Genomic DNA, 13,400 nt, shown 5'->3' on the forward strand with positions numbered 1-13,400 from the left:
GAAGCGACGAGGAAGAGAAAACAAAGACATCGCTATTGCCAATGAGCGCCGGAGGAAAGAGATGCGAGAGGAAGATGGAGAGATCGGAAGGAGATGGCGAAGCGCGGAAAATAGTGACGGAGGATGGAGATAGGTGATAACGGTGTGGAAAAGATAAGGAGTGAGAAGGAACGTTGTAGAGGGACGTATGCACGCGTGCGCGCGCGTGTACCCGGTATATGGTACATCGAGGAACTCTTGGTCTAGAAAAGGACCGTGTCGGCGGAATTTTCGTTCCCCTGCCAGTTGATTCGACAAAATGTAAATGTCTGCCCTATAGACGTTATTACTACTCGTTAAGCGAATTTGTCTCATTATCATGCGAGAAAAATGAGAAATTGACATTTCTCTTCAACATCCAAAAACGGAGCTAATCTCGGATAATTTTTTTTTTTTTTTTTTTTTTTTTACTAAAGGTTTCATTATTCTTCATATTATTTTTATGTGCGATAAATTATTTGGAGAAATTAGAAGGTCTACATTTTTAAAAAATAAATAATAAGAATATTTTGTATGAAGCAATAAGGCAGAAATTTATGTTTGCTTTGAATCAAAATTATCGACGAACATTCAAATCTAATTCCCTGTCACAATCATGTTCTCCGATATTTGCCAGTTGTCGATAGATTTTCAATCCTGCTGAGCGGCGAAAACGTCACTATTGTTGCTTTTTTTTCTCGCGCAACAAGCGCAGCAAAATAGATATAATTTCCATATAAAAGCAAACAAGTTTTTGTGTTCAAGAATATCATTTCGTTTGTGTGCAAATTTGCAACTTACATGCAAATGAAAAAAATAAGATTAGTTGTGTCACGGATTTTTCTACAAAATTTCTCTCCCAGGAGAAAGACAGGTATCTATGTCTTTAGGTATCTCGACGGAGCATCTTATTAATTCGCGAAAACGGCGAAAGCAGAGGTGTAACAAACAAAACCCTCTCGTCCCACATTCGTGAATTACTAGTCCCGTGAACCAGAGCACAGTCGACACACGCGTGAATGTGTGCGCGCGCACGTGCAACCGAGTGCGAATGTTGTCTATGACCCATATAACACGCCCAACCGTAACTAGGTCGTGCACCCCTGTATTCCCTGAAATAATACTGGGTGTCTTGTTCGAAAAAAAAAAAAAATATATGCCGGATATCGATTCAAATATTGTACGACGCACAAAACCGCGTCACGTTTGTTTAACTCTTGATGAGCAAAATATTTTACGCACAAAATACTTTTTAATAATAAAAATGAGAGAATAGAAATAATATCTTATCTAGAATACGCGCCATAAGACATTAGATTATTTAGAGTAATTATATAAGAAATTTTATAAGGTAAATATTAATATTGATCAGAGTAAAATTAAACATTCGGAGTTTAACTTGATGAGTAAAATACTTCACGTACAAAATACTTTTTAATAATTAAAATAAGAGAATAGAATTAATATCATATCTATAACACGCACCATAAGACATTAGATTATTTAGAGTAATTAAAAATTTTATAAGATAAATATTAATATTAATATTGATCGGAGTAAAACTAAACATCCGGAGTTGACAAAGTTCTCAAAACAGATCGATAAAGTTTCTTAATGAGCAACGCTGAAATTGTCATCATATATAGATTATGATCGATAAGGGTAAAGGATATCGAATCGGATGTAAAAGACATATTGTTTCACGAGATTGATTTTATCAGAATCCGCGAAGCTCTTGGTTTACCGACGACGACATTCCGGTTTCCCCGCGCAAATATTTTCCCTGCGACCCTAAAAACTCCTCAGTAATGTAAATCGATCGCAGACGAGACCGACCGCGCGTTAGGTGACGAGAAAGAAAAAAAAGAGAGAGAGATAGAGCAGAGGAGGTCGACGTGATTTCCCGTCCGTCGTAGGAGGCAAAGCCCGTGATTAATTAGATATCGGGTAATTCTGCTGTGGCGATTATATTAGTCGATAACGGCAACCGAGATGCCGAGACATTCGCTGAAACTCCAAGTCTACCAAATATGTCACCTTCGAATAAAGTCAAATCAAATTGATGTAAAATCTAGAAAATCTAATAATATAGAAGCAGGGCTAAAACGATCTGGCCAATCATGAATTTCTCTGAACCACTTGGAATTAAGTCTCCCTTAACGAAGATAATTATCGTATTAATTTGTCTAGAAATAAAGTCAGTTTGATATTTAACGAATAATTTAATAGATTTTGTGATTCGTGTTCGTTTCTTTGTATTTCACTTCGCGGAAAATTCTTCGTGTTCTTCGTAATCATTTATAATTTACGAAATAAATCAGCTATGACATTTGACATTTGAGAAATGTTACTTCCAAACCCGAAAAACCAGACTAATAATTAGTATACATGTACGAAGAGAATTTTCTTTTATAATAGAATTTACTCTGAAAATTATAGCAATCGTTAAACGAATGATGGTATTGAAAGAATTTTATAAGAGTTTCTCTGATTAAAAAATATTAATATATACATAGTAAATTTTATATCTTATTGTGATAGAAATATTAATATTTTATGGTTGTAAATATTAATCAGAAACTCTTATAAAAAATTCATCCAATATTATATTGTCCTACAATGATTCTTGGGGTAAATTCTAAGAGAAAATTCTCTCTGTGAAAATCATGGCAATCATTAAACAAGATGATGGTATTGAAAGAACTTTATAAGAAATTCTCTGATTAATAAAAAATATTAATATGTAAGTACATAATAAATTGTATATCTTATTGTGGTAGATATTAATATTTCTATAGTAGTAAACATTAATCAGAGAAACTTTTATCAAATTCTTCCAATATCATATTATCCCGCAATAATTCTCAGGGTAAATTCTAAGAGGAAATTGTCTCTGCGTATATATGCATACGACAAATATTAGAGGGGACGAAAGGAGAACTAATATATATAATTTCTCTTATTGTTACATATATGTACATCCGCTACTATATCATATTTACTACCGCAAATATCGCGATATCGCTTACAGTAATGGATATCACGTCGAGTACATTCGCCGACTCGTAAGTCTCCGCACGGCGTGGTGGATTTGCCGCTTCGTCGGTCGGTGGCACCTAATTCCGAGGTCTAACCCAATTTCCGCGGGAGGGATGACCTAGGGAGGGACGCAGGTAGGACGGGAAACAGGCCGAAGGTAGGTGCGCGTTACAGGTTACACGGTAGCAGGATATTCCGCAAGGGGCGGGATGTATCCGTGGAATGGGATGAAGAGAGAGAGAGAGAGAACGAGGGAAACCACCTTGCCAAGGCAAGAGGGGCCGTTCGGTTTTAACGATACCAGTACCAGTCCGATGCACCCCTTGTCGCCATGGAAACGACCTACTCTCCCTGGACGGACGCGCGTCGGGCACTCTCGCGCCAGAGTTAAACATTCGAATAAGGATATCCGCTCGGGCGCTCTTTGAACTCCTTTTGCCCTTTTACCTCTTTCTCTCCCCGCCATCTCCGCGTCCTCGTGACTTCGACGATTATCTGGACCAACCCTGTGTTTAACGCCGCCAGCCAATTTGCGACTAAATGTACCTGGCACTCCTGACTAACTGTGAAATTAAATTTTTTGCTTTTTCATATATCTCGAAATTTGTCTCTCTGCGCTTTTGGAATTTTAGACGAATGCAAGATTGTAGAGGACCTTTCGATGCATCGCTGCTATATTTAATATATAATTGGGTTGCTTATTTGTCTTGCAACAGTCATTCGTAGCGACAGCTTTGTGTGTCTCGGTATTGTCTGGCCGAAGATTACGAAGTGTGGTATACGGAAATGTCGGATGTCATTACGAGACGAGACGGTCTGCCGTCGTTCCAATTTGTCGGTATACGAGCGCGTTGAAATGAGCTTGAAATGAGAAAGACAAAGAGGGAAAAAAAGAAGATAATGAAGCGTTAAAGATTCTAACGAGATCGTGACGGCCGCTAAAATATACTTCGATTCACAGTTGTCCAATTAGAACGCCACGCACTGCCAAGCAATTTCACTCATGACACGTTTACCGTCACGTATATTCGTACACTCGAGGATCGGAAAATCCGAAACATCTCCAGGTCAAGTCATTTGGAAAGGAAAAAAAATCTCTTCGAAGAGAAAATGACCTACGCGTAAATTGGGACGAAATATTTACCTATGGAAATGTTCCTCGCGAAATAAATTACGGTTCTAATCAATTTTATTCAGGTCACCCGTTATAGCGGTCGACCTGGGTACCGACCTGGGTTGCTGAACTCCATGACCCATATGTCGGCAAATAGGTCAGAGAATAAACGACGAAGACGAACGCGACCGAAGCAGCTTTTATGGGAATTCATTTCCGGCTTTATGTAGAAAACTTTATCTTTCTTATCCAATATCGTAGATAATCAAGGATTTTCCACATGTTAACATAATGATTTTATATGTTGCCGGAAATTAAATCAATCGCATACATAAAATAGAAATAAAAGTTTAGTTTTTTCTTCAATCGTACGAATGGAAAAACTATTCGAGCGTCATGTCGAAATTTTATAGAACACAATTTTTCACAGAAATTTCCGACTTTTAATGCGATCAATAAACAACGCATCTATCACTTGTATTTTCTGTTTCAAAGAAAAAATTGAAACAGCTCTTTTAGCTGTTGTATTATTCTGACAAGAAATGAGAGATTCGAAATAAAATTCGAATAGAAACATGTTAGTGTTTCTTTTCGCTCGGCAACTCTTTATTACAAAATAGAGACAAGAATTTTCTAAATTACGTAACATATACATATATACGCGATTGCATTAAAATCATGCAAATATATCATTTTTCGAAAAAATAATTTATATGTAAAACGCAAACGTTACACATCCAAAACCAATAAATAATTTATTCCTTCATTATTTAGATAAAATAAACACTATAAAATTACTTGCATCATTTATATATTTGTAGATTTACGTATACAATTATCAATATAATTTCTATTGAGAAACTAGAATATTATTATTACTATTATTGCTTATTTTACACGCTGTCATATACGACTCTGCGGAGAAGAAGCGTCGACAAAAAAAAATCAGGGACAGTCTGGCTTATTTTAGGTTTGGAAAATCTTGCGTTAGAGGCAGCTCTGACTCTCCTTTGAGAAGTTTCTAACGTTCTTTGGCATTCAGGGCCGGAAAATAAAGCGAGCGGCTCACTTGCACCTTTCGCGCGCCTCGACCGCTATTTATAATGAAAATATTTTCGCGACCACCACCGATCCCCGATACCGACCATCACTGCCCACATATCTATCGACGGATACACGTCTCGGCGCGCTTTTAACGCGCCTACGAGCGTCGATCTCTCATGACGTGACGTCTTTTTCTCTCCCCTTCTCTTTCCCGCCTCGTGCGCGACCAGCTTCTTTCGCTTTGTCTCTCTTTATAAGCGATATTAAAAAATAAATAAATAAATAAAATCATACTGAGAACATTAACAAAAAGACCACTAATCAACCGGGCTAGAGCCTATTCCTCTGTACGCGCGAATTTTATTATTATTTTTAGATTGCTTCAATTACGAGTCTGGTCATCGCGCCGGCGATAATAAGGCGAAAATTATCGGTTATCGTAAAAATATAAGCGAGGAATAGAGTACGCGAATATACCTTCATCGATAGACAACCTTCTGACGTCTTTACTCCCCTCTCTCCTTCTTCCGTCCCTTCACGTAAGATAACTATTAACTAGGTAATATTATTAACACAATCTCTTTTTTGTCGTTCCTTACGGCGTCGTGTGTTTCACGGGGTTTTCCGTATATTTAAAATATTTTCTTCGATAGTCTAGATATTTTTTGTCGGAACCGTATTTATACTCGTTATAAAAATAAATGGCACGACCGCTATATCTTTATTTTCGTCGGAGAGCGGAAGGAGAATTCGATTTCGGTTCACAAGGGAACCCGCGCGCGGATTCGATCCGAGAGGATTTCATCGAATCGTGCAATCCGACCGAATCGGGGGAAAAAAAATGATTGGAGGGACCGATATACGTGTGTATGTATGCGCGGCGTAAAAAAAAACGTAACTTCACGGACGGTCGCTCGGGAAGAATGCGCCGAAATTGGAAGCAGGTATACGCGAAAAGGCGCGCAGTTTCGACGGATGGTCTCGTATAGCGCGGATCAATACCGGAGCCACATGTCGCTTCATTCCCCGGCTGACAAGTTGCATTTTGCTGTCATCCCACGAGGTCCAATGTTGACAGGCTCGCGTATTCAGAATCCATTAAATTGTGAATGCGCGAATTCGCGTGTCGCGCGCGAGAATTTTGCGTGTGCAGGAGTCTTTTCGGACTTTAGTAAGATCGATGCTGGCGTCATCAATATTTTCAATGATTAACAAAATAATATAAAGGAATATGATCAAATCGTACTTTGTTAAAATTTCAGATCAAGATGGTAATTAAAAAGGTAACGATCGAAGTTAGAGATGATGAATCTGCGTGTGCGCGTAATCAGCTGTTTTATATGAAAATCCGCTGCAAATTGACAAATATACACTCGAATTGATTTCTCTTGATAGAATTATGTCATTCAATGTTTAAAATTTATTAAAGAAATTAAACGCTATTTGAAATGCGACCCGAATTAAAGCTGACATCTGACACTGTGATGCAGCCTATAGCCACGCGATCTTCTGCAGAGTGCTCGATAAATTAAAATACCTTGAAAAGACATTTAGAGAAATATCACCGAAAAAAAAATTTATCAATTTGCAAAATTATTCATGTCAGTAGTGAAAAGAGCACATATAGAATTGTTATATAATGTTTTCCAATAATAACTCCATTTTACACATTCACTCTAAAAAGTTACATTAATTAAAAGATATAAAACGACCATCGATATATTTTTGCAATTGAAGTATCATATTTATATAAAGAAATAATCGCTCGCCAATCTCTTTACCACTGTAAATCGCACGAAAATTGACAAATGTTGGCTTATATCTTAAATGAGAAGAATGATCACTCTCTTGGCTCGCGTTCAGATCGACGTCAAGACGATCTCTGACGCCAGCATCAATGAAAGAAGCAGGCTCTACGTAGAGAACTAAACAGAATATCTCCAACACGGTTATATCTCTCTCTGTAGGCTTGACCAAAAATACCAGTCGTGAATTAACGTCGAAATGATTTTCGCAATTTCTTGGCAGTGCAAGAAATACGATTCTCGCCATAATAAGGATAATCTTGATACGAATACGGAAATAGCTATATAATTGATAATTGCAATATTATTTTTTAATTTTTTTATCTATTTCTATACATTTTTTCTCATCTTTTATTTGCAATATTTACTATCCTCTAAAATATTTACAACGGACGATTACGATAAATAATTTAAAGTTTTATAATTTCTGTCGAAGTCTCTAAAAGAAATTGTTCGCGCCTTAATAATAATTAAAGAAGTATATCTACTGTAAAAATTTATACTTATATAAATTATTGAATGTCAGCAAACGTTTTTGTCAACGATCGTCGTAATTTTTAATGAAAGAACTTCACAGACTATTCACAAAGTTTGTCCGTTAGTCGTGCTTACACTCGAATACAATCCAAGTTGCTACTAAGGAAAGTCTAGACTTCACATCTTTGCATTATTTAAATGTAATACTGCGTTTTGTATTGACCGGAACTATACAACAACACGCGAAGGCATTGAGAAAAATCAAGTAAGTGCAGACATCATGAAGATAAAGATCGTTTCATAATCATAAGATTCTAAGAAACTGTTAATAATATTTTTTTACGACACAGAAAATACATTCTTGTGTAAACGCCAGCTAAAGTTCTGATATTAATTATATATAACACCGCAGTAACAATATTTATTAAATTATTTATCAGAAATAATAAAACAATAAAGTAATATCGTAGTGGAAAATTCTTCAGGTATGTAGTATACCTAAGAAATGAATATCTAAGAGAATAAAGCACGATAAGCAAAACGCGATAGCGAGTGTTGCGCTAGTCTATCATTTTCTCTCGCGATTTTATTTTTTGAAGATATGCCGATTATCTACTAAAATATTCACAATGCACGCGGTCATTGCATTCCTATACTCCGAGAGTAAAGACACCGGAGCAAAAGCAGTTATTTCACGAGTGTGGCAAAGTTCTTATGCAAGTTCCGCAAGTGAATGACCATTAGTGTGGCTCCTCATTAAGCACTAGTTATACTATAAGAAAATTCTCAAAGCTTTATACAATGAATAGAATGTTTTATCAAGCCGTGAAGCGAGTTAGTCATTAATTATCATAAATTAATTGTCATAAAATATCATTTCATTATTTGATTAAAAAAGCATAATTATAATGTGAAATATAACTGCAAAATTTAACAATGCATGCGATTCTTCGGCCATTCAGAATCTTATATTCCGCATTACGAAGCGTTAAATTTACAAGGATCTATTGACGTGTGATACGTATATTTCTCACAATTCACAACAGCTGATTAAAAGTTTACTCTCCGTAAGCATGCACGCGATAATAAATGCAAATGCGAATCCACGTGCACGCGATATAGTCGGTGCGCGGAATCGATCTTCTCGATATCCTCTGCATGCTAACGAGATATTACGAGAAAAACAAATTTTAGGATAGATGTCGAAATGTTCCGAAAAAGTCGCGGACAACTCTGGGACACTGAGTAAAATATATGTGTAAAATATCGCTATGCTCTTTTCGCTCTCAAGTCCCCAGGCTAGTGACATTTCACGGATGAAATACGACGAATTATCGTGGGCTTGGTTTTTCTACCTGCAGCATCGCGTCGATATGATAAAAGGACAATGTAATTTAACTATTTTGTTCATCGGATGATTCAGAATCCAAGTTTGAAAAACACGAAATTTATCGGAGGCGCTCAATATTACATAATCGTATGTATACATATATGCTATATATATATATATATATATATATTGATCGCAAATAATATATTTTTTGCTATATTAATTGAAAGAAGATAGATAGCTCTATATTAAAATCCGGAAAGGTCGAAAATAGAAACAGCTCGAGTGCACAAAATGGAGAGAAAATATTCTAAAGCCACTAATTATAAAACACCCGAGATATATCTTTAATCCAACAAATATATATTTAACAATGACGTGTCAAAAGTAATATACCATAGGTCAGGCCGCTGAAAATGTCAAAAGCGTATTACTTTTGCCGTTTTACCATTGCGCAGGCAACTAACTGATATAATTTGACTCTCAGCGGATGACTCATAATCAGAATTCGTATTCGGAAAAAGCACCGAGTCGTTTGATACGTTCCACGAATTACTACGTATATCGGTCCTCATACATAATAGCGAGCTGTATCGGCAGCAAAATTGCAAGTTTGTCGATCTTCTCGCTAACATATCGAGCATATCATATTGCAACTTATATGCGTAATCAAAAAACCGGACGTCTGATAAAGACAACAGATACATTACATCATCGGTATACGTCCGATAGGGATTTATCTTTCTTCTGAAGCTCCATTGACAAATTTAAGATTAATACTTTTTATAAAAGTTGAAAAAATCATTATTCTCTCCCTTTTTCGTAACGTTTCATTATTCTGTAATTTTAAGTTAAATATGTCGAATTAAATTTTTTTGATTAATCTATTTAATCTCGAAATAAATTTCAGTCGAAGATACACATAAAGATTATCATTTCGCATATACTTATTCATATACACTTATTATATACTTCCAGTGGTGGTTGATAAATTATGTTCGCCACGCGACGGAAGTCTCGCGAAAAAGTGGGGGAGAAAACCGAGAAGCCCAATGATTCTAAATTGCCCCTGCACCCCGTTAGTAAAACGAGATATCCCGTGAGATATCGTAATGGCAGGCAAATCAGCAGATATATCGCCGACTGGCGACCAGCAAACTTGACCTTCACCTCGGCCGAGTACCTTCGATCGAATCCGCAGGGCGGGAATTCCCTTGAAGTAAGGTTATCGGATGCCTGCGCTCACGGGACACGCATTCTCTCATTGCACGTGCCTATACACGCGGCGCCGACGACTCACGATGGAGAACAGGGAGAGAGAGAGAGAGAGAAAAAGAGAGAGGAAGAGGAAGAGAAGCGTAGAGAGCGACAGTGACAGGAATCTCTCGCGTGTGCCCCGAAAAATCAGGGCTACCCCCGACCCACCGAAATCTATAATTCGTCTCTGACGCAGCCGCGCGCCCGGGGATCGATCCGACCGCGATTCGGCGAATCCCGCGTGTGAGTCATGTTGCCTTACTGCCTTCACCACGTTCTCTACCACTGATGACCTTGGTGAACAAAGACATTGGCCACGAGCGGATTATCGATGTAATTCTTACGGCGGACAAAGGGCGATAGGGCATACCTTGCGCGTTCGTCGAAATTTCTTGCTGATTGTTTTTGATTGCGAGTCACGCGAATACCCGGAGATACACGCAGGATCCGTGTTATAAGCTGTAATAAGTCACGAAAGAATGCATCGGAATGTGCCGATAATTGATTGACTTTATGGCTGACGCGAGGGAAGAGAGGCTTTTTCATGATTTTTAGTTCAGAATTGTGTCACTTTTTGCCCCGATTTTTTTCCCTATCCTATATATATATATATATATATATATATATATATATAGGATAGGATATATATATATATATGTGTATGTGCATGTAGCCTTTTAGCACGATGATATATCGCGTTATTGGATCCTCACTATACTGTTTGCACGAAAATGTGTTTGTCACTTACACAAACCCGTGAGTCGAAAATAGAAGACGAATTACACTTGTTGACATAAACGAAGTTGTTTTAGCTGCAAGCCATAGATATCATACGAATGGCAGTGACTTGTATAAGCGTAGATATGTACTTGTTAAATACCATGATGTGCCAAACAGAAATAGCATTCGTATATATAAAACAGCGCTTCCAAAATATGCCGCGCTGAAGAATTATGAAGGAAGAAAACGTAAAATAAACAATAACTGTCATTTAAATTTATTAATCAGGCTTATAAGCAGGCTTCTAAACAAATCCGTTTATCCATTATATATATTATCGTTACAAAGATGCGGTCCCTTTTACACTGAAAACAAATTTGTTAATTTACAACTAAATATTATTTTGTTAATTAAACGTATAAAAATATTTAAATTAACTATAACATATATTAAATCTAACAAAAATATATATTTGACTTAAATACTAATACATGTTCAATTAACAAAATAGTAATTTAGTTAAAAGATTTAGTAAAGTTAACAAATATTTTTTTCAGTGTAATATCTCCGCATACAAAAAAAAACCTTCAACTTGGAAATATTTCTTCTTATTTGAAATAAGATTTTATTTTATATTAAATTTCTACCAATATCTCTCAATTAAATATCAATATTGAATCAAATAGAAATTTCCTAGCAATATATTTACTCTTAAAGAATATAAAACAAGGGGATACTTTGGAAGTACAGTAAGAATCTTTCCTTGAGGAGAATCTCGTTTCCAGATATTCTCCGGAGAGGAATTTCGCGCGACACCGTAAGCGAGATGCGATGGAAGTGACACGGTGTCCGACCAAGCTTGCTCGATACTACTCGAGTAGGGTCAACGCGTGGACGACCAGAACGCACTCGCATCACTCACCGGCCGGCTGACTTTACGCCGAGTCGCGTCACTACTTCGTCGCGCAGTGATTATGGTATAATGCTGGGCGGCCGCGGACGGAGGGAATCCGCGGGATCAATCAAGGGCGGAAATACCAAAACAGCGTTTCTAATCCGCAGCGGTTGACCGAAAGAACCAGACGGAGATTGGTTTCGCGTGAGCGGCTAAAACTATCGATTGCTGATATGCTAAAAAAAGAAATCTCACTGCCACCGGTCACGCCACGCGGCGATAATTTGTTAGGCGATATGTTATATCGGGTGTTTGCAAAACAGTCGGACGGAGAAGTCAACTTCTAAAGCTGGCAAGGACGAACGAAAACGTTTTTCTTCCTCTTTCAAGGGAATCTTGAAATCGCGCGCGCGTCTTAATTAGCAAGTCTCGTAGTTAAAAAAGGTATAGAGTCGTGCATATCTGTGATGCATTTCCGTTTTAACACGAAACGACGAGCGAAGGATAGTATAAATATCGCACGCATCGGGTTTGGCACGCGATATAAACGACGTGGAAGGAAAGCCTTGTCCACGCGAGGAGAGATAAAACAACCCTACAGGACTATCAAAAATAAACCTGCGGGAATATAGCCTTGATTCTCGCACACGCGACTTATGCTGGGGAGACTGTCGTACATAGAGGTTACAGGACGATTTACGAACCAGGCGAAGGTCTGCGATTTATGTCCGAGATTGTGCGTCCCGTTCGACGATGTTCGTGTACTTATACGCGTATATATGACACCGATCGCAAAGATAGAGCACCCTCTAAATTAGCGCTTAAATGTCACAAAATCGTTGCTCTTTCCGTTGCGAATAGTTTGTACTACATATAAAAAAAATCAATCTTTCCTCAACAAAAATAGCTTTCGGAATAATTTCGAATAATCGTGGAATAAAAATTAGTTATCATAAATAAATTTTAGCTATGGTAAGCTAATATTTTTTAACTATAATTTAACGGAGAATTCTACAGGAGAGAATTTTTTCTTAGAATTTACCCTGTGAAAATCATGGTAATCGTGAGACAATACAGTATCGAAAGAATTTTATAAGAGTGTCTCTGATTAATATTTACCATAATAAAAATATTAATATGTACAATAGATAGTAAAATTAATCGAACATATTTTATATCTTATTATGGTAGATATCAATATTTTTTATTGTGGTAAAACTTCATATTGCCACATGATACCATGATTTTCAGGATAAATTTTAAGAAAATTCTCATTGTATAGCTAAAAAATATTAGTTATCATAAATCATAACTAAAAAGGCATAACTAAATTTTGTGTAATATATAGGGATAGTTAAAATTTAACTATAGTATCTAATTTTTTTCGTCAACGATTGAAAATATTTTAAGATATTTTTGACAAAATATGCTTGAAGGGAAAACAGAACAGACGACGAATTAATATTCTTCTTTAAATAATATATGTATACTCTATAATTTTATTAATTTTCTAAACAATGTGTATATATTCTACATTTTTATTAAAGAGAAAGGGAGAAGAGAAAACATCTTGAAAATAAAATCAAGGGCTCCTATTTCACATCAAGAGATCTTTACATTGAAAAAAGATAAAATTGAAATCATCAAACATATTTATCATTCATCCAACTTTTCGAATTTAAATGCTAAATATCATTGTCC

This window comes from Nylanderia fulva, unplaced genomic scaffold (genome assembly GCF_048542155.1).
Source record: "Nylanderia fulva isolate GAGA-0341 unplaced genomic scaffold, ASM4854215v1 Scaffold1, whole genome shotgun sequence".
NCBI lineage: Eukaryota > Metazoa > Arthropoda > Insecta > Hymenoptera > Formicidae > Nylanderia > Nylanderia fulva.